The 23,404-nt window shown below is 45.0% G+C and overlaps 1 protein-coding gene and 1 pseudogene across 3 annotated transcripts in view; both read right to left on the bottom strand.

Annotated features, from left to right (window-relative positions):
• Positions 1-23,404, bottom strand: part of LOC135904809 (G-protein coupled receptor dmsr-1-like) — a 1,021,428-nt gene that overhangs the window by 388,365 nt on the left and 609,659 nt on the right. The gene's annotated exons all lie outside the window — the stretch shown is intronic.
• Positions 12,360-12,535, bottom strand: LOC135904868 (U2 spliceosomal RNA; annotated as a pseudogene).

The raw sequence follows: 23,404 nt of genomic DNA, 5'->3' as shown, positions 1-23,404 counted from the left end.
TTGATGAATCCTACACAGTGAAGAGGTTTTGCGCTGAAGCTTCATCAGTGCAGACGATTGGAACTGATTTTGGTATATCCCGGTGCGGCTGCTGTGGTAGGTTCATGTCGAATATCAAACACTTCAGATATGCTGGTAATGAGCGCTTACTATAGACCTGATATGCCTACATTGTACTCTCGATTATGCAGAGAGTACGGGAAGATATGATTAGCTTTCGTTGCATTTAATTCTTTGGATGATTATCTTTTCTTGCTTTGTCCTTCTTGTTTTTGTATTTTACGTTTATATTTATCTGTGGATTACTTGTGATAATTGTGGTGTAGCCAGCCTGCAGGTGGCCTATATTTTAGACACCCATCAGTCGGTAAGCAACTTCGCTTGGTTCTGCCCTTGGTGGACTCCGAAAAGCAAAGACAGCTTGACAGCTTATGAAAGAATGACATTCTACACGCGTTCGTACCACACTTAATCGCTTTCCTACGTCACACTGACTTGATCGATTGATTGGTTTATTGACTGATTTATTGAATATATTGTAATATGTGGAAACTTCTGACACTGGCCTTTTTCATTGCATGTTATAGGGATGTGAGGGGATACATGATGAATGAGATACAGAAATTAGGCAAAGAAAAACAATCATGATGATTTTAGCGCCTGGAATATTGCTAACTTTGATCTCTGCTGGCGCAAAATGTTGTTAGATGGACCGATTGCCAGCATAGATTGTGAACTTCAGCTCGCTCCACCCTTTATTTACCGACACCGAGAGAGCCTTCGCCTGCTGGGGTACGTAATTTCTGTACCACAGTCAACTGTGGGAGTTCATACCAAAGCGCATGCACGATCTGTGAGTGAAGAATATCATAAAGGTGTAATTTCAGCTCGTGACGTTTACACATTGTCTTTACGGATGGCTTTGCCGACTTTCACTTAGGCGGTGATTATATCTGGCGCATGTTAGCTTCATTTTACTATTCTGCGACGCATCAAGTGCTTTTTCTAACAAAATGCATGTTCTTTCTAATCCTCCATGCAATATACAAAAATTTTGTCCTTACGCCTAAGGCAGGAAAAATCGCGAGATATCATCCCTGGACTGTATGTGTCCAACGCCTACGTCAGTCCGCTTGTCGAGACCACCGCATTGCCTTCTACACCACTACACCCCCTTCCTTCCTTCCTCAAATAAGATAGATAATGTAAAAATCAATCTGCTGCATGAAATAGCGTAACAAACGCGAATTCCACGTTCTAGAAAGATTATGAGTGCTAAAAGACGAGGCATTGAGCTGGTTGGTGTTCTTCAAGAATGCATGTTGTATCCAAAACGTTAACGTACGGTCAGCGGGCTACCCAGGTAAATTGGTGACCGCTGTGGCAGTAACCGTGCTGCAAAAATAAAGAGATGGCAGTGCAAGGTCTGGCCCAAAAGTTTATGCATTAAGTCAGCAAAAAAGTAAGAGAAAGTCTGGCGGCGCCGCTCTCCCACAGTCTCCACTCGAAAAGACCCTGTTGATCTCTAGTACGAGCCGGGTAACTGTATGACAAGGTTGAATTTTCTATACGAACTTTTTGTGCAACCAATTTTTTAGTCTTGTCGAAATGCAGATCGATAGAACATATAGAACAGATGGATAAACGTAAAAGATATCGTGAAATCCCGCAAGAATGGTGCAGAAATTCATCATATAATGCAACAATACTATGAAAAAGATGCCTTCAAGGTAAGAAATGTGTTTAAATGTCGTCAGCGTTTTCTAGAAGGCCGCGGAGACGTCAATGATGATGCGACATGAGGGTGCCCCTCCACCTCATTCGAATGTTGAAACATCGACCGAACGCGTGCTCAGTGAGCACCGAATGACTGTCAGGATGACATCAGAAGCACATGATATGGGAAAGTTTGTGTTTAGTGGATTTTTATTGAAACCTTGGAAATTAGAAAGATTTGGGCCAAGATATGGTGCTGAAACTGTTGACTGCTGACTAAAAACTTCGACGAAAATAATGTTGCACTGACTGGAAAAACCTCATATTACAAAAAGGAATTCTCAGAAACGGTCATCATAGGCTACAAAACTTGTTTACGAATAAGATATCAAGCTGGAAGTCGCAGAGCAACGAGTGGAAAATGAAATATGGGTGAAGGCCACGAAAAAGGCGCGACAAAACAAAGCAAGAAATCACAGTGATGTTGATTGGTGTTTTTGACTGCCGTGGAATAAGGCACCACGAATTTGTACCTGAAGGTTAAACTATCTATGCAAAATTTTACGTGAAGGTCCTGAAGAGATTCAGAGATTGTGTGTGCCGCTTGCGGACAAATTTGTGGAAAGAGGGGCTCTAGATTTGCCACCCCGATAATGCTACTATGCAGTCTGAATTGACAGAGCGTGACCTTTCGGCCCTTAATTCCATCACTGCGGCTTTTATTTTTTTCTCAAATGTAAACTGGTGTTCGGAGTGCGGAATTTTGGAAATGTGACGACAACTCAAAAGGAACCGACATCACTGCTTAAGTGCTTAACAGAAGTGGCCTTCCAAGGGTGCTTCCCTTGGAAGGTCACTTCCCTTGGAAGGTGCTTCCCATGGAAGAGATGGAACTTGTGTATTGTGCACGATGGGAACTATTATGGAGGTGACCACATTGATGTATCTAAAGATTGTGAAAACAGTTTTTGTAAACGTACAACACAAATTTTTGGGACACACCTCGTAATGCAAAGAGCTGGACATTTAAACAAAGAAGTGAAGTAATACCTTACATTCCCAGAGTGTCCCACAATTAGAAGAACGTTGGAAACCAATATGGCATTCCACTCGCTTTTTCTACAGATACAAACACAGAGCCGGCGAGAACAATGCTAATCTTGCTGGTGAGAATCAGAGAAAAGATATATCAGAATACGAAGAAAAAGCAGGAATGTCCTGGCCGGAGAACTGTTAGACGCCCACCTTATCAAGGAAACGCTGAACAGGTGCATTCCTGATAATCCTGTAGTTGTATTCGACAAAGAACTGATGTTCGTGCGTGCTGCAATGTTAAGGAAGGCGCCTTATCTTGTTTTTTTTCTGTGTTGGGCTACCTTTGTGTGTTAATTCGTGTACATGGGTGCTGATCAAGAAGCAACAAAATCAGTTGTTAGTAGAGCTCCGTTGTTGTTCATCTTCTTCTTCGTCGTGTCCATTCTGCCCAAATGGTCATTCCGGAACACGGAAATTCGGGCTAGTTGCTCTTTTGCCAATATATGCAAATCGCAGCGCACTGCAGACAGACGACGACAACAGAAACGAGACACACAGGGTGCTGTCGTGCTTGGTCTACAATGCACTGGGGTGCACCCACATTTATTGCATATGAGTGCTGTTTGAGCGCACTGCCCGTAATGGTTATAAAACCAGCGACCGTCTAAACCGGTGGATCTCACTGCCTAGTGCAACAGAACCCGCAATCTCCTTTCTAAGCTTAGTTGCTCATGGAAGTTAAACATTTTAACGGCTGTTTCTTTTAATATTACTTGAAGCTTACTAGTAAAATGATTATTATTAAGCAAGAGAGCCCGTTTTCTCTTTCACAGTGCACAAAAGAGTGGCTCGATAGGCATTCTTCTGTTGTTCAACCGTGCGGTTTAAAAATATTTATTGATAATTATTTTAATTTACGGATGTCTAGTTTATATTCCTGGTATAATAAAAGTATGACCTGCCTTCATCTGGTATAATGTTACAGGAATTCTCAATGAGGCACGGACCTTCATTATAGCGTGTTATCCGGTATCAAAGTGTCAGCACCACGAAGAATAGATTACGTAATTATTTTGCAAAAAGCCTTTATTTTTCTCTTTACAGCACAGTTTGTCTAATCAGTTTCCGGCTTAGACTGGGGCAGTAGTAAAAACAAGCTAATTAGCTCAAAAATTTTCAAGGTCCAGACACTGATGTCGTTTTTAATGAAGGCAAAGCTGGATTTGTCCAACACAGTAGAGGAAAGGGGACAATTAATTTTGAAGGAAGATTACAACAAGTCTGGAAGTCTGCCTTTGTCTAACGCAAAGCCTGAAGCACTGCATGCCTCGTTTTAGAAAACGCACCAAATACAGTTAGCAGGGGAAATCTTTCAATTAATTATTGTTCTTATTAAGCGCTTCGAGTGTTTATTCTTTTCTCATTAAATAGTGGCCACATCCCATAAAACTAAAAGTAATTAGGACCACTATTCCTAAATACGCGGCTTTGCATCGAGAAGAAGCTGCATTTTTCTTTTCCGTTTCTTGTATGAGGCAGCGTTCTTGAGATTAGGCACCTATGTGAGAACTTTATTCCTCAAAAATAGAAAGACATGTCGGTAAGTGTGGCATGACATCACCACAAGCACGCATGTATGGCCAGGTGCAGTATTAAAGACTATTTAAAGACATAAAGAGAGAGGAAAAAAGAGGCACAACATAGAATGCGTTGACAAGCAGGTACATTGCATACAATAAAAGCAGAGGCTATATCCCAAAAAGGAAAAAAAAATGGTAGGCGAAGTCAATATTTGACTTAGGTGTCTCTTATACCCCTGTCACACGGGAAGATTTAAATTACTTGTGCCTAATAAATGAAATAAAGAAACGGTAAATTAATGGAAATTGAAGTGGATGAAAAAACAACTTGCCACAGGTTTGAAATAAATGATTCCTCATTTCGTGCAGTGCACACTCAAAAAGCGAGAAGCGACGACATGGAGCAGTATCGACATCGGTGCTTTCCCGTGTTCGACGGAAAGCTTCTAGCCACACTTACCGCCACTTCCATAAATGAAATGCGGCAACGAATATAGGTGTATTTTTACGTATTGTCATGCAGGCCTACTATTTAGCTTCCGAGGTGCGCTGATTGCCTCGTATTCCAAATGGGCAGCAAGCGTAGGCCCTTTCTATACCGAAGCGTAAGCAACCGCCCCATTCAGCTGCCAACAGTGTTTCCGCGAGAGAACTACGCCTTCTGTAAATGAACCATCATACAAGGAAAGTCCTCACCTGTGTCTACTTTACGGAACATATTGTTTGCATGCAGAGTGTACGAAGAATGATAAGTAGGCAGCATAACAACGCCCCCGTACTATGGTCTCCCGCTCGCTGTCTGCGAAGGTATGCGGTCGATCAAATCAGCGCGATTCAGAGTTATTTAATGATGCTTACGCACACAAAATCTGCCTATATTGATATGTTCTGACATTAATTGATACCATCAATGAGCGGCTCAAGCTCAAGCGATGGAGGAGTGGCAACTCTACCTGCAGATGTAAACAAATAAACCGGTCGGTGCTTTGGACTGTCAGCAGAGTTCTAGTGGGATATAAATGAGGAAAGTCGTGCTCCCCATCTTACTGTGAGCATGCGAAGCGCTTTCCCGAGAAGCAAAACACCTAAAATAGCAAGCAGCACCTTTAAAATCAGTGGTTAGGGCTACCCTTGGTCTTCATGGTGCAGCACGATATGTAGCGCATGGGCGCTGGCTCTCGTGGTGGCAGGTCTAATGCGAACGGCGATTCGTGGCTATTGAATCCGTCAGAATCATAACTGTCAATATTTGACAGACCCGAAGAGCTGGTGCAGCTGACCTTGTCACCCGAAGGTCCGGCGCGGTCACGAATAAGCTGAGCGTCTCCTTTTCGCTGCTTTAGTTGGCTCCATGGAAGAAGCTAAACTGATGAGAGGCCCTCCCCTCCGCGCGCTAGGAGAAAAGTGTGGAGGAAATGACGTAGTAGGTTCGCCTTTTTTTTTGAAGTTTTTCATTTCTTTAGCTGTAGCGGCCACACCTTTCGGACCACAATGGCGGCTTTGTTATGGTTCTGTGCGCTCACACGAGTTGCTCCGTAGGTTTCGTACCGTGGCAAAGGCGCCATGTGGGCAGGTTAGCGTTGGTCTCTGTGTTTTGTTGCGCTTTGCTTTCTGGACCGTGCTCTCCTGGATGTTGCTGTAGTGAGGTGGGAAAGGAGGAACGAAAGTTCGTAAAATTAACGCGTATGCAACGCTGTACGTAATGTACCGCGCCACGGCAATGGCAACAGACTTTTGGCAACGAAATTTTGGCCTCTTTGGCGGAATCATGCTAACGTGCCATCGCAAGCCAAAACCGAAGCGTTTCAGAATCTGTATAATGAACGCCTTGCAGGTCAGTGACTCTTGCTTTTGACAGCACATGGTGCATTTGTGCCACGTAGAACATACGTTGCGCAAGAATGCATAGTTCGTGTTCAGTAACAACTTGCCTTTGCGCATATTAAAACACATCTTGCTTAACTGTTGCTTGTTTTTCGCAGTACTCACGACAGCACGGTCTTTTAAGCAGAGCGCGTTCGAGGTTCATGCACACCTGCAGAGGTGTGCCTGAATACACGTGCTGATAGAGCGCTACGCAGAATATGTGCATTTTACTGCCCTCGGCACCATGCGCCGGCCAGCCGATGCTTTATCCTGGAAAATGGGAAAGAAGCGGCTGCTTTGACTTAAGGAATGAATCCTCTTTACCGCAGGCGTATCTTATCTGTGCGCGCGAGAAGCGCAGGGAAGTGAAGGTTAGCAGATGCGCTGCATGAATGAGCAAGGCTCCACAGAGGGTACGCCTGCCAACACATCAAACGGCTGTTCCATGGTCGCCCGTAGGCCGGATCTACACGCGTACTGTTCTGCACCGTCCACCGGCTATCTCAAAACTTTGGTTCCGTGAAGCTTCACTTACCGTGCTAAAAAGGCACCTCAGGCTGCAGTCAATGAATCTAAATGCGGAGTCAGAAATGACATTCTGCCTCCTCGCTGGCGCGCTGTCGTAGTGACGTCCGGCCATCCAAAGTTTATTCAATAAAGCACGACGATTCCTCAAGCCAGAGCGAGAACATGTGTTTGTGCTCAGAAACTCCAAATGGATCGCAAATGGGTTAGTGTGTCGTACGTGCCTCCAGTATGTTCTTGCAGGGCAGTCAGAATGCGTAATTTTTTTTCGTATTGCCAGATGTCTAGCTTGCAGGACCGTCTGAGAGCTCCAGGAAGGCCAAGCAGAGAAAAGCACGTAGAAAGCAGCGATAAAGGCGACCGTTTTTTTTTAAACACGCAAGAACTGGGAAGCGGCCAGTACCTGCGGTTGGTGAGAACAGTTCAGTTGGCTGGCCTTATAAGGCATGTTTATTTTCATAAAAGCCGGTAAAAGGAGCCGATTCGACCTCACGGCGCAATTTGTGAAGTTCATTATGAACCTCTTTCAACATGACTTCGGCAACGGTAATGCAACGAGACATCGCGCTTGCATCCTTTTGTTTAGTATTGCTGCGGAGCGCGCGCGTCCGAGCAGCAAAGTTGCGCGCAGTGCATCGTGGTTTCGCGAGAAATGTAAACAAGAGAGGAAAGGTGGTCCGATAGGCGGAGCAACGGCAACTTCCGGCAGCACTTAGCTTCACAAAGAGGGACGTCAGGGCCCCTTTTTAGTTTTTCTTCTTCCATGGTTGGCCCCGAGGGCGAGACCGGCATGCCTTGCGCGCCTTTCCTGCTCGAGACACTCGTGACGTCCCACGAAGAGGTTCGCTTGGTGGCTTGATCAGGTTTCGGTTTCGTCATTGCGATTTTTTTTTTTGCTGATTTAAAATTATTTTCGAATTCGCGGAACAACTCTACTCCCAGATGCGGGACAGGGGGGGCTCGACAACCTAAATATTCCGTTATCTTAACATGGTGAAAAATCACCAGAGTTGCCCTTTAAGTGCACGTTGAGCAACTCCAGAAGATCAAATTTAATGCATAGTCCACACCGTATGGCGTCCTTAACAGCTGACACCGCAGCTTTGAGACTCAAAATACCTGCTTATTTAATAATAAGGCTCAACTCATAATAAGTGCAGTGTAAGATTATTATATGAAAGATGTTCAACTTATAAAAGAAAGGTGCACAAAACGCGTCTGAGGCATAAGTTTTTATTGCCCGCTCTAAACAAAGGATTGTGCTTAATAACTATCGTCATTAACAAGAAAACTGCAAAGGTAATATAATGACCATGCGAAAAAAGTTAATACTAATAAGCCTTCCTATAACTTCACTTTCTAATTTATGGGTACATTACTGAATTATTATGGCGATTCATTGGTACTGCAAGCCTTTAGGTGTACATGCGTCAGGGGATGCACCCGGTGATCTATTTTAAAGGGAAGCTGAAAGGTTTTGTAGAAAAAATGAGTGAACATGTGTACATAATGGTTTTCAACCCTCCGAATTCGAATATCGTATCGAAATTGAGCGAAAGAAAGCGCAAATATATTTTATTTCGACGAAAAGTGCAGCAGCGGACACGCCCAGCTCGCGCGTCTCGTTTCCGCCTGTGATTGGTCGGGCGACCCGTGACGTCAACTTTAGCGACCGACCGCTGCCGCTCCACATGAAGCGCGGTGCCAGGTAGTTTGGTGCCGTAATGGAAAATTAAGAGGTAATAGAAAATTTAGAGAGACTGCGTTTTTCTGAAGAGTTCGGCGTTGCTCCCTACATGTACGAGCCGATTGCAAAGAGCCGGCCTCTCGAAGAAGCAAACGATGCTGGTGCGAGCAGTGCTTTCGACGAGAACGAAACCGATGTCTTGGGATCTCCTCGTGTTGGAAATGCTCTTTGGTGAGTATGTTTTTCGCAAAGCGATCTAGTGATCTCGCCGATCTTTCGCCGATCTAGTGAGCTCGCTTCCGGTCAAACAACTGCAGTGTTGTGTTCCTGCATGCCTCCTCGTGGAACGTAAGCGGGGATGCGATCGTCGGCATTTGTGCGCTGTCCAAAGCTGTCGGCAACCTACAAAGACGGTTCAAACGCGTGAAAAGCTTCCCGGTTCATGCAGTATGTGTAGTGACCTTCATCTGTGCGCCATCCGCACACTACTCGTAACCGAAGTCGTAAAGGCGGCGAATTCCGTCGGCTACGTGAGACGGTCGGTTTCTCGCTGTGCGCGAGAGACGGGGGGAGCGTAGCGTCCTGGCGTGCGCCGGCTTTCCAGCACATGCAAACTCTACATTTGCACTGCGTTATGGTAGCTGCGTGCAGGCTGTTTTACAACACACGTGCAAATAGAAAATTCGCGGCGCTTTGCGACGAAACCTGCGTCGAGGGCGGGAAATAAACATGCACCTTCCGTTCAGCGTGCTAACATGAAGGAGCTCGCAGTAAATCAAAATCCAGGTTTGGGCGAGTTCGTGTATTCATAAGGCCTTCCAACACCAGTTATCATCAGTCAGTCCGCACTCGTGCCGTCTTTGTTTTCGTTGCTTCGATCTTTTCGCGCTGCGTTTAGAAAGCCTGCTAGTGGAAATTCTAGTGATAATCGTCGTCACGGAAGTGGTTGGAGCACAGCAGTGTTGTTCTTGATGGCTTGAAATTCTTTCGCTTTACAGCAGCCTCCCACTTCCTTAAAAGCTTCTTGTCTTGTGGGAAGCAATGGAAGACAACATCGTCGCGGCCGCTGGTGTTCGTGCAACCGTAGGCTGCACAGAAAGACGGCATGATCGGCCCACCACATCAATTGATGCTGCGCACGTTGACCACCACTCTACATACACACAGACGCACCGACAAAGAAATGCAGGGTCGATCGAAGCAGATTACGACGGCACGCACGCAGAAACAAGCACGGTCAGGCACGGTCGCGCAGGCTGCGAAGGAGCAAAACACTAAAGTTGACGTCACAACACCGCGGTTTCCGGTCTCCGCTCGCATCGTCAGCGTCAGCAGCAGCGCGCGGCATTCGACGGGGGGCGGAGCTACAGCGCAATTTCAACCGACGATTACGTCGCTCCTATTTGGAAAAAAAAAACCAAATTTGACCTACATGGTTTATAAGGTTCCCGCATCCGTATATGAGCGTCTTATTGAATTCGACAGACTCTTCAGCTTCCCTTTAATGGAAACAGATTTTGCTTTGGTCGCTATTCGCCCCTCCCGCGCGGCGCGTCCTACATGGACGAGTAGCCGTCGAGTACAGTCGCTAATTAACAAAAAAATGCGTAATTAAGATTGTAATTGCTGGTCCTAACGTCCACGTTGCAGCCGCAATTTTGCAAGTGGGCGCCGCGGGACACTAAAACAGTTGACGAAGAGATTATCCGTTCGTTATTCAGAGTTTCAACGAGAAACATTCACTATTTTTCACTCCGATTCCGAAATAGGCTTTGCGTAGAAATAGCACCGGAAGTGCTTCCCAGACCATTCTCGAAGCTGTCGTGAAGCATAGAAGCTCACTGCGACAACCTGCTGAGAACATCCAATCTACCGGTGTGCGTTTGTATCGCCAGCGACGGTATCTCGCGGACAAACAAGCTGCGTGAAATGAAATGAGAGACGTTCATAGGCGATGGGCCCGTTGACCCGACGAAACGGAAAGTATCACGTGCCCAGTGCTGCCGAAACTTCTCGGTCGCCCAGCTTCGAGATTGTAGCGGAAAAAATGAATTTTGTCGGCGAATTTCTTAACAACGGATAGCGCTTTTAAAATAACATAAATTGATTTTTTTTTGCCTCCAGGGGTGCCCTCTTGCAATACTGATATTACAAAGCGGGCGTTAAAACCAGTAATGAAGAATTACTTATCCATTTGAGTTAATTAGCGAGCAGAATGCGACTACCTACTTGACCATTTCGTGTCGGCTGTGCTGAAGGAACCAATACGGAAGAACAAATCATAACATCATTTAAATCTCCCTTTTTTATGGTAGGATTCGTATGGGTAACATCCAAGGGGGCGCCAGAGAATACGAAATGTGGAGAGTATTGACAACAAGTAAGGGTTTTGAAATCTGCTGCGAATGTTGTTCTTCATCTGGAATCGAGAGACTCTTCTCATTCGTGAAGGTTACGCTCTTTAACAGTGCAGACGTTCTTGAGAGTTTACGAGTCCCAACTAATGCGATCCGAAGCGGTTTTTTATTTGCAAGCTTGCATACGTTCTTTTTTGGTGTTGACTGGTCACGTTTACTATACTTCGCAAATATAATTCATGCAAGAGTTACTTATCCCCTTGAACGTGCATAACCAATCGGTAATAGAATACCCACTGATTTTCGAGTTCCGATAGCCCTAATTTTATTAATATTCAATGTGATGACACTTTCCCTAATAATGCAAAATTACTCCCTAATGGTATTTTGGATGGCCTATTACAAAATAATTTGCAGACTCTTTCAACAAATATCATCGTCGTGGCAGATGCTTCACAGCGTGAAGAAAAAGCTGAAAAAAAAATCCTGTCAAGAGTTGGGTAAAATGTAGCTTCGTATATTTTGCGCAATTCTTGACCGGTATTTTTCCCTTGGGCTGCTGGTTTTTATACGCATCTTTTTGGGTAGCTTCACGACATTGTTACTACGCAAATTCAATGCAATAATTACGTGAGCAATGAAAATGACTTACTCTTTATGTTACATTCATCACTTACTGCTTCCCATAGCTCTATTATGAGGACGTGTCACTCATTTGTGCCTCATAAGAAGCCAATAAACATTGACACCAAGGACAACATAGGGGAAGTTACTTGTACTTACTAAACGAATTAAAGAAATGATAAATAAATATTTATTTATTTAGTAAGTACAAGTAATTTCCCCTATGTTGCCCTTGGTGTCGATGTTTGTTGGCTTCTTATGATATGCTTAATAAAAATCGGGCTCCTTGGTTAACTTCCTTTCTTCTCGTTCATTGGTACCTGGATTGATGAGGAGGGTTCGTTTAATTCGGGTACCCTTGCATAAAGGACTACTTCTTAATGAAATTGCAGGATCTTTAGGTGAGGCTTGTAAGGCACCCTGATTCTTCTATATTGTCTTTTGTCTACTTATCTAACCGCGGCTCGGTTTCGTAGACGTGTCATTATGGAAGAATTGTCAGACTCCGCACTGTAGAACTCCGCAGATTACCGGCATGAATACATGAAGTGTCCATCACGAAGCTGCGCTGTCGCATACAGATGCGAAATTACTACCAACACAGGTCTGGACTGGTTCCCTCAGCATCATACTCATTATGTGGTGAGGCCGACACAAAATTACATTTCTTTCTCTCGTGCAGAAGTTTCTGTGTAATGCGAAAATGAAGATTACAAACGCCGCACCATATTTTGAGTCTATATTTATCTGTAGATGTAGTTTTCTCATTGAGGGCCCCCATTTTTGGGTTCACCAGCACAAATGTTTGCTTAACAGTCCGAAATGATCTTACTCTACCCAATCCATTGCCCTGCAAGACTGATTCCTCTTTATTTTCTTTTTCTCTTAACTTAAGTGGATTGTATAGATCTATTTTTACAGCGAAGCTGTATATGGCTAGTTTCCAGCGCATAGATGTCCGTAGAAAAAAAATTTGGGGTCGATCCCGAAGATAGTGCAATACCTGGCGGACCCACGGCGGAGGTGTAGCAGGTTTCAAGAACTCCGCCATCTTGCGAAAATAAGTTTAATGACGTGAGTCCTAATACAACCCTATCAAGTATTAAGCTGATAACACATACTGCAATTTGACCCGCGTTGACTATGTCTACGTTCGCACCACCTTCTCTTTGTCGGCGTTCTAAGCGCTAGCGTATCTCCTTTCCTTTCCTTCCGCTCTCCCGTGGTGGCGGTCCCGTAAGTGTGCTGCCCGCCAGGACGACGAGGCGCAAATAAATGCGAACCGTTCATGTGACCCGGATATCGCAAACTTGGAACATTTCACCGCAGCGACGGCCAGGTTTCAAGGGGACTTTCTGGGGAACCAATTTGGTGTGGCCTGTGTTGTGTGTGACAGCTCGTGGTTTTCAAGCGGCCTGACAATCATTACTGCACTGCGGGATGTCGACCAACACACGATCGCCTTGGCTACGGTGAAACGGTGTGGCCTCGGAATGCGGTGAGGTGCATGTCTGTTTTACGTGCCGGGACTCGTTAGTAAAAGGTGTCGTGCCACGTTTTGCAACAATACTTGGGTATGTATACCCCCGGTGCCTCATCATCTTACGAGGCTCAACATCGTGGAGGAGCGACTAGTCGCTTATCGCCTTCAATGCATGTGCATACGGCGTTTGACGCATGTCAATGGACAGCTCACCATTAAGGGTCCCACAAACACAGCTTCGCTGGTCATCTACCTTCACAGAGGGGAATCGCACTGAAGTTTTTATTCCAACGTTTTCCTGTACACTACAACTTTTATCTGTAAGCGCCTGCTTACAAATTGTTCATTCCCCTTCACTTGTCGGCGTCTCTTAAGCTCCCAATTCATGGCCAATCCCCCACAGTGGGTATGTGTCACCACATCGATTCAGGACAACAAAAACTCGGAGTTTCACCCGAAAGGCGAAGCATCGATTGCGATATCAAATTAGTAGACAGCTATATCGTTTTATCGGCTATATAAACTCGTAAACATTGGCTCACAAACTAAATTAAGGAGCATGGTGTCACGTAGTCTAGAGGAATTCGACATCCCACAAGTAACGCCGGAAGAAGTAAAGAAAGCCTTGGGAGCCATGCAAAGGGCGAAGGCAGCTGGGGAGGATCAGGTAACAGCAGATTTGTTGAAGGATGGTGGGTAGATTTTTCTAGAAAAACTGGCTACCCTGTATACGCAATGCCTCATGACCTCGAGCGTACCGCAATCTTGGAAGAATACCGACATAATCTTAATCCTTAAGAAAGGGGACGCCAAAGACTTGAAACATCATAGACCAATCAGCTTACTGTCCATTTCCTACAAGTATTTACTAAAGTGATCGTAAATAGAATCAGGAACTCATTAGACTTCTGTCAATCAAAGGACCACTGACTATACTTGTCGCCGATCGCTTTCATGATAAGACCGGCGCGGCCGTGCTGAGCCGCTCTATGCGCCGCTCCACCGCTGGAATAGAACGCCCTCCCTCCTCCACGCCCTGAGGTGCCTTGCGCGCGGTGAAAAACGGCGGGCTTTCTCTCCGCCTTCATACTGTCGCGAAAAGAGTATACCGCGGGCCTCCTTGCTTTCTTTCCGCGAGTGTTCGATGCGGGAGAAGCCTTTGTACAGAAATAACTGCGTCGGCGCCGAGGGCTAGCCATAATATATATGGGAATGACGGCAGTAATGCCGGCCACCCACCATGGAGCCGAACATGGGCACGCCGCAGGTCTTATAAAATACAAGTCCTGTGGACGCCAACTGTACATTTCTGCCATAACCAAATATGTACAGCCAAGGTTGGTTGTACACACAAGCTTAATCCTTGCTGCCAGGAAGAACGGAATTAAAAAGAAGTGAAGAGAAGACTGGAAATATTGTAAGTGAGAGAGAAAGACAAAGGTTGGAAAAGGCAACTACCAATTTCCCCGGGTGGGTCAGTCAGGATGTGCCGTCTACGCAAGCCGAGGCCAAAGGCGCGTGTTGCCACCGCCGGGGGGCCGTAAAGATCAAAACTCCCGGCATCGGCTCAACCCCAATGATCCCCTTTTTTCCCGTACACGGCTAAGCCACGCCCGATTAAGCGCGAGAGGGTCCGACCCCCATGTTATCGGGTACTTGGTGGCGCAACTCACCAGACGCCTGCTTACGCCAACGCCCCTGCGGGGACTTAAACAGCGTGCCGGTGTTTCGTGGTAGCGCCTGTTCCAGAATACTGGCACCCGAGCGAGACAGATTTTCACCTAGCTTTATGGAACAATCCAAAAAAATATTTTCCACATCAGAAAAACTTATGAAATAGTTCTAGGAAATTAACCAATGTGTCAGCGTAACAGTATGTGCATGTGCACATGCCTGTATTTCACACCTTACAAAATAAAACAAATGGGATACACAGCCGTTGCCGCAGATGTAATGATTTCGATCAGCATCCGATTTTGAGGATTCCAGTAGGGCGATTATTTTTGTTGTGCCGTCGCGGTACAACCGCGACAATTGGCCACATCGACATTATCACCGAGATCGGTGCTATCAGCAGAGCCGGACTCAGACAACGCACCTTTCAATACCGCGTAAGAAAAAAGTACAGTGTACAACGCCAATGGGGAACTCACATAAAATTATAATGCGTCACGAAGGAAATCGCTTCGGTCGCGATAACAGAACTCATGGCGTTGCGATAGAAAGCGGCACATTTTTAACGTCGCGCAGAAACTGTCCGTCATCGCGACAGAGTTCCTGTTGCGATGTCATGAAAAATTGTCGCGATAGAAACTTTTGTTGCGACGTCAGAACTCTTGCTGTCTCGACATCATCAAAGACAACACTCGATGTCATGAGGACGTCCTCAACTAGCACAAAGGTACTCGCACTTTTGCTAAGTCTTTAGGACGTATTGAGGACAACAGCCGTTGGACCAACCGAGAAATGGCTTTTTGGGTACTTTCTGTGGACAATGAAATGCCCTGAAAAAATCCAAGCGAGGGGCAGAATGAGGGCAATATAATGGGGGCGTACTGGGGACAATAAGAGCTTGAAATACGATTTGGCGCTTTCGTTGTTTAGGAAGCAAGTACGTATTATTAAAAACGTTATATTTTACGTCCGCTGGCTATTATCTGAATTGCACTGCGCCCTTTGGTTGTCGAAAGTGTTTCTTTTCCCTGCTTGTGAAGCAGTACGTGTACCCACGTTCCATCTCAAACTGTAGAGTCGTCAGCAGTAAATTTAACATTGCTTTGTATTTTTGTATCATTGACAAAAGTGGGCATAGCTCACGGAACAGTGTGGAACAAAAAGGAAGCTAGTCGCTAGCAACATTTTACCACTCTATCAGAGATAGTATTCCATAGCCAAGCCAGCTAAGCCAAGCCAAATGACTGTCGAAAGCAAGATGGCAGCAAGCAGCGAAGGCATGAGCTAGAATGAGCTACAGTGCCTTGAGTGTACTTTTTAGGCATGAGCAGAGGTGCCTTCTTATTTTAGAGCACAGTTCCTAGGCACCCGTTCCTGTGCCGAGCGTCAGCGCCCCTTCTAACCGAGCGAACGGGAACAGCGAAGGATGAAAGAGTTAGCGCCTAGCACAGCGGAGTTTGAAAGATGGCGATAATGAAGAGAGCGCAAGGAGGAAGGGTGAGAAAGAGGGTATGGCGAAAGCGTGAGAAGAAAGGCGTAGTGCCGAGCAAGACTGACTCTGTGGTGACAATGGCTACGAGATGGCGCCAGAGTAGCGAACGTAGTCTGTTAACCGATGACGCTACCGATACCATATATGAAAACAACGCACTGCATGAGCGGAGTTCTGTCTGCAGCAGCTGCTGTGAATAGCGCCCACGCGTCACCCACCCGCTGCCTCTCGCGATCTACGTCGCGAGCCAGTCGAGGCAGTCGCGCCACACTTCACTCTGTTTGCGACGTGCTGCACGAGGCAGATTGTCCGCACCAGATATCGCGAAGTGAAAACACCTGTAGAGCTGCGCTAAAATTTTGCGTTAGGCGGGCAGCAAGTATGCAGACGCGGCTAAAGACATGTTTCTTCTTTATCCAGGTTGGTACTTCATATTCCTTGCATTCTAAACGCTCGAGTAATCGCTGCTTGCTGCTCGTCCCACGCCCACATGTTTTAGTACTTTTGGTTGCGGATTGCTTTCAAGTGTTGAAGATGTTGCTATTGTCCGGTGATGTGGAGCAAAACCCTGGTCCCGATAAAGTTGACAAGGGCAATGCTGAAGTACTGGCTGCCATAAATGCTCTCGCGAGTACGATGGAGGCACGACACGCTGAAGTGATGTTTTCACTTGACGAGGTAAAAGCTAGTCAAAAGCTGTTGGAAGAACGAGTGTCTGATATCACCACGAGATTAACAACTGTTGAAGGGAAAGTAAGCGCTCTCGAAGGCACTCACAATGTGGATGCGACCGAAGTTCACCGCGTTGCTACTAATATAGTGCGAAGTGAAAACGCTGCACTGCAAGCACGCCTTGACGAATTTGAGGACCCGTCCCGCCGTGAAAACCTAATTATGTATGGTTTGAAAGACAATGCATCAGAAAGCTGGGTCCACACTGAAGAAGCCGTACGAGCCATTCTTGCAGGTCATCTATCTTTAGAACTTCCTGCAGATGCAATTTCACGTGCGCATAGACTTGGCTCCTTTGTTACTGGCAGAAATCGTCCTATAGTTGTGAAGTTTGCTTCGTTTAAAACACGAGAGAATGTTTTAGCACACAGGTCTAAACTTAGAAATACGGGAGTCGCTCTACAAGAGGACTTCTGTAAAACAACGCGGCAGATACGTAAAAAGCTGATAGATTTCGCCAAAGCTACCACACAGCCCTACAACCTAAGATATAATCGATTATATATTAATAAAAAATGCTACGTCTACTGCAAAGAAACTGATAACGTCTGTGAAATAGATTCCCCTAGCGCATTTGCATCTGGTATCCACGTATCTTCTTCAGATCCGCAACACGTTGCTGGTTTTCCTCCGGCACATGCCTCCGATAATGCTTCAGCTTCCAATGTGTCACACCCTCATAGTGCTCCGACTTAGGAATCACCGGCCGTTCAGACGAAGCACATCGGCGACTATTCATTCCTTCTTGCGAACATCAGAAGTATATTAAAGAAGCGTGATACCTTGTCATGTTTAATGGACACGTGCGTAGCCGATATCGTTGTTTTAACCGAGACTTGGTTGTCAAGTAAAGTCATGAATAGTGAACTCTTTTCTTGTGAGAAGAAATACACAGTGTACAGACACGACCGAAGGGACCGATCAGGGGGCGGTGTTTTGATTGCCCTTTCTGAAGACATAAATTCTTACGTTGTCCCGATCCAATCAGAGCTTGAATTCCTGTGCACATGCGTTACCTTAAACCATCAAGATGTCATTGTTTGTGCATGTTATCGGCCTCCGCTTTCTGCCACCACGTTCTGTGATGAACTCCATGATAGCCTGCACAAAGTTGTGTCTAGATACCCGAAAGAGCCAATATTTCTTATGGGTGACTTCAATTTTCCAGGTATCCAGTGGACCGATTCTAACCCCATTGTAACTACTAATTCATCCGAGTGTAAAGCATTCATTGACCTCTGCTCGACATTTAATCTTTCCCAGCTTGTACAAGAACCAACTCGCGTTACCCCTTCGTGTGCAAATGTACTCGACCTTGTACTAACCAACTATCCCGATTCGGTCTCTTCCCTAACGCTACTGCCAGGTCTAAGTGATCACCTTACAATCCATTTTACTAAGCCATCGCGCTCGCACCGCACATCGAAACATTCGAAAATAATCCGCGATTACGGGAGAGCAGATTTTCAAGCCATTAATACTGCTTTGGAAAAATTCGTTGACGAGTTCTCGCCACAGTTCTGGGAACGCACAGTGCAAGAGAACTGGCGGTTATTTCAAATGCAAGTCAAAGCACTTGTCGATAAATATATTCCGCTACGAAGAATATCTAGCAAGAGGCGTTCGCCGTGGTTCAACTTATCGCTAAAACGCTTACTAAACAGGAAAAAGCGCATGTTCCGCCGCTGCAAGAAAGCTATGACTGACAGATCAAGGTTGGCTTATCAATCTACCGCTGCGGAATATAAACGTGCTCTCATCGGTGCTAAACACAATTATTTTCATTCAACCCTTCCCTCTTTACTTACTTCAAATCAACGCAAATTTTGGAATGTTATCGGCATGCGCGAATCCGAAGAAGTTCGCTTGAGGAACGATCGAGGATTCTTTGTATCAAATAAACAGTGCTGTATCTTACTCAATGACACATTTTCATCATCTTTTTCACATGTTGCACCAATAACCGTTCCTATTATTTCTGCAGCTGACTTCTTTCAAATGGACCCAATCCTTATCGACTGGGTAGGCATTTCTAAACTCATTCAAGTTGCTAAACTCTCATCGTCAGCTGGCACCGATGGTATTAACTACAAGTTTCTGAAAAATACCCAGACTTATTCTTCCATTATACTGTCGTATGTTTTTGCTCAGTCATTGCAGAGCGCCACGTTGCCGGACGACTGGAAGGTGGGAAAGGTGGTTCCGGTGCATAAATCGGGTGATGTTCATAGCCCTCACAACTACAGGCCTATCTCATTAACATCAATTCCATGCAAACTTCTTGAACATATAATATATTCTAACCTAATGTCGCATCTAGAATCAAACTGTTTCTTCACACCTAATCAGCATGGTTTTCGCAAACACCACTCCTGTGAAACTCAACTGGTCGCATTTACTAATGACTTGTTTTCCATTTTGGACTGTTCATCACTTGTGGATTGCATTTTTTTAGATTTCGCGAAAGCATTTGATACGGTATCTCATCAACTACTACTTCTCAAGCTTAGTAAACTAAACCTAGATACTAATCTGATGAAGTGGATCGAGTGTTTTTTGCAGGACCGTACCCAGTACGTTTCAATTAATGACTGTGACTCACCTGCATGCCCCGTAACATCCGGAGTTCCCCAAGGCTCCGTACTAGGTCCTCTGCTTTTTCTCATTTATATTAACGACCTTCCTAATTCCATTGACTCACAAATTAGACTCTATGCTGATGATTGCGTAATATATAGACAAATATCTAAACCTTCTGATGCAGCCATTCTTCAATCTGATCTGGATAAAATCTCCACTTGGTGTCACACCCGGTCTATGAAACTAAATATTGGTAAGTGCAAAGCAATGAGAATAACGCGCACGCCTAACCAGTCTTCATGCACATACTTCCTTAATAACTCTTCTTTAACTACAGTTTCTGATTATAAGTATCTTGGCGTATACATTACTGCCAACCTATCATGGAAAAAGCACGTTGAACATATCACTAATAATGCTAACCGCACACTTGGTTTCCTTCGCCGTAATTTTTCCCTGGCTCCTGTGTCCCTAAAACTACTTCTATATAATACTCTCGTGCGCCCGAAACTAGAATATGCTGCTTCCGTTTGGGATCCTCAAACTAAATTACTCGTACAAGCCCTCGAATCCATCCAAAATCGTTCTGCTCGTTTTATACTCTCTAACTATTCTCGTTCAGCCAGTGTAACACTAATGAAGAAAACATTAGATCTTCCTGACCTTTCCTTACGCCGTCGTATTTCTCGATTATGCCTCTTTCACAAAATATATTTCACCTCTGACACTCTTAAGCAATCACTCTTTACTACTCCTCCTTACTTTTCATCCCGCATGGACCACCGGTTCAAAGTTGGCGTGCCAAGCTACAGGACTAATCTTTATTTTGATTCGTTTGTTCCGAAGACAAGCGCGGACTGGAACCACCTTCCTGCCTCCGTCGTGTCCATCGCAGTACCCGAAGTCTTCAAGTCTGCTGTATACGATCACCTTCATTAAGCTTCCTACTAAAAATGTATTCGTGTATAGCCATTTGCATTTTTGTATACCCACTCCTCTCTGTAACGCCGAACGGCCCTGAGAGTAAATAAATGAAATGAAATGAAAGGGAGTATCGTAATATTTGGATAATTTTTTTTCTTTGTGTGCAAGGACTATAACAGCAGGTTTTGTGTGTGTCGGCAGGATTCGCGTTGATGGATGCTTGACATGGCTGATACATGAGCTCTGTTTCGACAGTTCGCTGAGTGGTGTTCGGCGCCAAAGCACGTTGACAATGCTATGACGTTCAGTAAAGTTGATGTGGAGCGCACAAGACGCCCACGCTAGAGCGATCGCACGGCGCAAGCGCTGAATAGACACTGAGGCGTTTATTTTGCATTCGGTAAAATCTCCTGTCTCGTTCCCGATTCCCGCTCGCCTTGCCGAATGCATTTTCGCTTTGTTGGTCTTTGCTTTTTGCTTCTTCCTTCACGCGCAGGTTTGTCTTGCATCCCCTTGTCTCGCAATGCCGCCATTTCCGACCATTGTGCATCTTTGCTGGTGTCCGTGACCACAATGATCGGCTAGAATTTTTGTGTGTGCTCTGTGTCTCTATCGCACTCCATTTTTCTGAGTGCAGAATGAACCCTTCAGTTGCCAGTCGCTATTTGCGTCATCTTCCCGCTCGCTTATTTATTTCGCGATGTTTCCACTATCGGCGCCTCGGTTGCTTAGTAGCGTGCGTGGCGAAATTCCATAGCCGGATGTTGAGCGAATAAGCTTGCACCCTTCATAACGTTCAATCGAACGATACCAACACGTAGATTGTGTATTGACTGCCGATAGTAATGGCGTGGTAATCACACTGCCAGTATTTTGTGTTGCATTTGCGGGTGAAGCTGCAGGCATGGTAGGTAGAACTTTACTCGTCCCATGGTGCGTCAAACACAGTGCAGTGTCTATTTAGGGAAGGGAACACCCTATGTAATTTCTTGCAGTAGTAGTACACGCAAACTGGTAGATTCAGGGAAAGCATGTGCACTTGTTCTACTCTTCGTTGTACAGACGCATTATTGCCGCTCGTGTTCTAGCTTTCCTTCTCAGACTACTACGTTGGGCAGAGAAGCCAGTAGCAAAATCGATGTAATTACTATAAATAAATCATTATCTTTACCTAATTCTGTTTTTTTTTTTCAACAAATGACTAGCCGTGCTTTTGTGCGTTGCTAGGGGCAGTGTTTTTGTATACGAAAGTTCCGGAAACATGTTGGCCCCTAATGCATGAAAAAAATCCCGGAAACAGATTATAGGCACTATTTACAGACGATTTTATAAAATGTAGCATCCAACGAGCCTTGCAATCTATCATACTCAAAACGAACAGAAAAAAGCCTGAACAGTTGTTTCCAGGACGTCCTCGTGTTCTTATTAGGCGGAGGAGCAGGACTGGATTAGTGCAATTTTAGTGCCATTAGAGAAAATTCTGAGGATCTTACTGTGTTTGGGATGTTTCTGTTACGACATCAGAACTCTTCGTCGTCGCGACAGAATTTTTTTGTTCTGACGCCAGAATTTCTATGGTAACATCATAAATTTTTGCCGCAACTACATAAATGTCAGGAAATTGTGTTGTAAGAGAGTCGCGACAGAAACTGCTGTAGTTGCGACAGAAATTTTCGTTGTCTTTTTCAACCGGGAAGTTTTGTAATGTGCATGGCAGGTGTCATTTACCAAATTGCTACAGCCTTCGGAATTAGCTATATCGGTCAGACCGGCAGATGCCTTAACGATATATTACGTGAGCATGAAAGCAAATTGAACGAAGAGCAGCCCGATTATTTTTTTTATTGCGCTTCGAGAGATGTATTTTCCGCCCCCTCCTTGAATATAGAGTGATTCCCGGGATAAGCGTTGACAAAATGATCAGACTCATCAATGAAGCACATCACATCGCCATCTTCGGTGACGCTTGGATCAGGAAACCACCAATCTCACTGTTGGGAAAATAGAATTTATGCGCGTGGCATAATTTTTTACCACAATGCGTCCCATGCATATCGCGAGTGGCGTTATCAGGATGCTCAGCGCGCGCGCTCTATTGCAGCTGAGTGAAGGGCATATGTATGCGGTGATGCCGCTATTAAAACTCGTTGTTGAAAGTTAGCGCCAAATTGTGTGTAGTTTGAGTCCTTCTTTTGTGCTGTTTCAGTTGTGCTACGCCTTTTGTCTCCTTCAACAGCGACTACTACACTTTATCAAAACCTGTTTCATCAAACTAGATCACCCGATGTATGAATATAAAACTATTGAGGTGCACACTCTAGCAATGCCTGAAGTTACATCGTACTCCTTCTGATGGAGCTCTTTGGGATGGGACTACATTGAGTCAAAGCAATCAGAAGAAAACAACGAACTGTGAAGTAGACATAAGACGCATAACATAAAGCATTATTATAAGCTACTGTAATCGAAAGCCGGCCCCAGGGAGATGCGCCAGAGGTGTGGCTGTGACACTTTTTGAGATCCACACAACAATCATCGCGATGAGAACTACAGCAGTATTAAGAACTCCTACTTATCCCCATAGGTTGTGGAACACAAATCGCAGTACTCGCACTCATTCACACTTTTACACGTTGCGAGTTACCATGCGCTAGTTACAGAATCTGGCCCTGACAATGATCCACATGAGAATATCTCTGTAGAAATTACTTGATATCAGATTAAACAAACTTTAAGCATACTTCATATATTAGTGAGATTCCTGGTCTTTATGGAGATATAAGGGGATATGAGAAGTAATATCAGAACAGCACGTGATCCAGGCTCAAAACTTGTTTACCATGGCCACTAAAGTTGCACCATGTTTTAATTGAACTCTTCAACAGTACTGATAAACAGAGAATAATTGTGGGTGTCTTTCACAGTCTCATAGCTTACTTTTGAAGGTGACCTTAACAATCTTGTCATTCGAATCTAGACATTTTAGTTGATTACTAGTGCGTGAATAGGTACAGGCTCCGTTCTGAGCCCACGTTTCCACGTGCTTGCGGGCTTGATTTCGTTGGGGTCCCGACGGAGGGAAAGAGCAACTCTTTGATAACATTTTGTACCACGTCGAGCTCAGCGGGA

This window comes from Dermacentor albipictus, chromosome 1 (assembly GCF_038994185.2).
Source record: "Dermacentor albipictus isolate Rhodes 1998 colony chromosome 1, USDA_Dalb.pri_finalv2, whole genome shotgun sequence".
NCBI lineage: Eukaryota > Metazoa > Arthropoda > Arachnida > Ixodida > Ixodidae > Dermacentor > Dermacentor albipictus.
Note: the sequence above shows the minus strand (reverse complement) of the source record. Positions and strands in the feature narration are given on the sequence as shown.